Source organism: Apis dorsata, unplaced genomic scaffold (genome assembly GCF_000469605.1).
Source record: "Apis dorsata unplaced genomic scaffold, Apis dorsata 1.3 scaffold_473, whole genome shotgun sequence".
Taxonomy (NCBI): Eukaryota; Metazoa; Arthropoda; class Insecta; order Hymenoptera; family Apidae; genus Apis; species Apis dorsata.
Window position 1 is genome coordinate 304,842 of NW_006263711.1, and position 2,587 is coordinate 307,428.

The window sequence follows — 2,587 nt, forward strand, 5'->3', positions numbered from 1 at the left end:
ACTTTTTCTCCCCCGTTATTTCCGTACTTTTTGATTGACGTTGTGTACGCTAGTTGCCTAATATGTATTTACAGGATGTTTCAAAAGTTGAGGTTGTGAAGGTTGTGAGGTGTTTCGATATGAGAATTGTTAAATATTGATTTCTATGTATATGTGTGTGTGTGTGTGTGTGTGTAGTTGATATATAGAGATATTTGCATGTTATATTCGTAACTGAAACGAATAGAAATTGCAAATATTTTAAAAATTTCACGTTTATTGAGTGTACGTGAGAATCATGTGTAAATTTCGTTAAACTTTTGTTTCTAATGAAATTTTGTATTGTGACATTAAAAATATTTACAAAAATTGAGATGCGAATAAACATTGTAAACGAAATGGAATAATATTTGAAATATAATTTATTTCTTTTTTTTTTTTTAATCTAATTGATCGTCCATTCTTTTCGGAAAAATGATTCTGAAAAATAATTCTGGTAATTTTATTTTGCAGCTTTTGAAAGGATAATCACTATATTTTAAAAATTAATTTTCAAAGAAAAAGTTTTAAAATATCTGGAATAAATTATAGCTAAATATAGTACACATTATTGTTATAATTTTATAATAATAATTTTATTTAAAAAACATATATATTTAAATTATTATATTTAAAAAAAATTTTAAATTATAAAATTCTTGTTTTTGCAGTTGCCTCGTTTAAGGCTCCTAGTAGTCGTTTCTATGAATTTTTTATCTTCACTCAACATTCATGTTAGAAGATAGAATCCGTATTTAATTTTTTTGGAATATTTTGCATATGCACACGAATAATTAATATATGAAAAAAAAACTAATTAAATTTTTTTATTATTTTAGAATCGATGATGTTTTATGAAAGGATGTCGACCACAAAAAAAAAAAAACGAAAAGAGGAAATATTTAAATTAGCGTTAGAGAAAGAACGTCGGATCATTGATATTGAATTGGGAGAATTGATTGATCGAAACGTTGGTTTGATTGGTTTTTAATATCGAAAGGGAAATATTAATGAAAGGGAGGAAATATTTCGAGTTCATTTAACATAGCATCGAGAAATTATGTAATACGTAGTTTGAAAGAGAAATGGATCATTTATATTTTATATCATCAAACATTTCATAAAAAAAATTCTTCAATTTTTCCTCAAACTCTTATTTCACAATATTTGCATTGCTAATAATTATTGCTTGTTCCTTATATATTTATCCCTTTTTTCAACAAAAATAAATTAAAATTTATTGAAATTTTAACAGACAGAGTTATATAAACTCAATACTCTGGAAATTATCAAATTAATAACAATATAAAAAACTTTTCTAAGTAGATGTTAATATATTTATGTAACTTCGAAACAAACGCAAAAGTTAATAAACCTGAAAAGAAATTAGCCTCTTTTCATTATTGAAAATCTTAAAAACAGAATTGATAATAAATAAAACGAGTTGAAAGAAAAGAAACAAGACAGATTTTTGAATTAATTCAACATCAAATGTGATTCAATGAAATTAAAATGGGGGAAATCGTAAGGAGTAAAGAGTGTTATAAGGAACTGATAATAACACTGTGACAATTTATCATTTAAGAATAGACGTTCATCTGCTATAATAATAATGATAATAAAAAAAATGAGAATAATGCAAGGACGAGGAAAATATTTTCGCTGAGACAGCGAGTAAATTTGTCTTCTCGCGGAGTAATAAAAAATCGCGTGGCGTCCGATAAAAAGAGATGGCGTCTCATAAAAGTACAAAAGTATCAAGATTCTTACTTTTAACGACAATAACGTGCGCTGTAACAAAGTAACGACTATGGATTATCTGACTATCAGCTCTGAGCGCAATAACCTTCCATTTGTTTCTCTTTATGTGCCGTCATCAGTTAAACTATTGCCGATAAGTCTCCAAAATTTTGTATCTTCAATATATATCATATATATATATATATGAGATCTCTCTCATAATATATTAATCTATCTTGAAAGTGATACATAATTCTACTCGATATACTCTTTTACAATACAAAACAATTTTTTAATTTTATAAAATAAATTTAAAAGGATATTAAATAAAATGAAACTGGTTATGTAAAATAAAATCATTCGATTAAAAAGTACGTACAATATTTCATCATATACTCCCCCATAAAAAAAAAAAAGAAGAAGACAACAATTTGCCACGAGACTTGATTTTTAAAATACATATTTTTAAAATATTTTATTAATTTATATAATTACAAATTAAGATCGTTCGAATTCTCGTTCAATTTCATTATATGTGGTTTCATTTGATCCTCTCCCCCTCTCCCCTTCCTATTTTTTTTACTTTTCTTTTTGTCGTGGTTAAACAATGTAAGAGAAGACAGAACAAAGAGGCGGGAAAAACGAGGAAATTTGTTTCGACAACGGCATTAGTGATGCAAATGAAGTTACGTCGTTGTCGGAATTTTTATGTGTTTTTCCACGCTGGCCAGAGCAAATTTTTTGGCTCGCTTTCAAACCGTGCCCGACGAAAACGGTGCACGACGAAATCATCGACCGTAGGGTAATCTTTTATTTTTTTTTTTTTTTT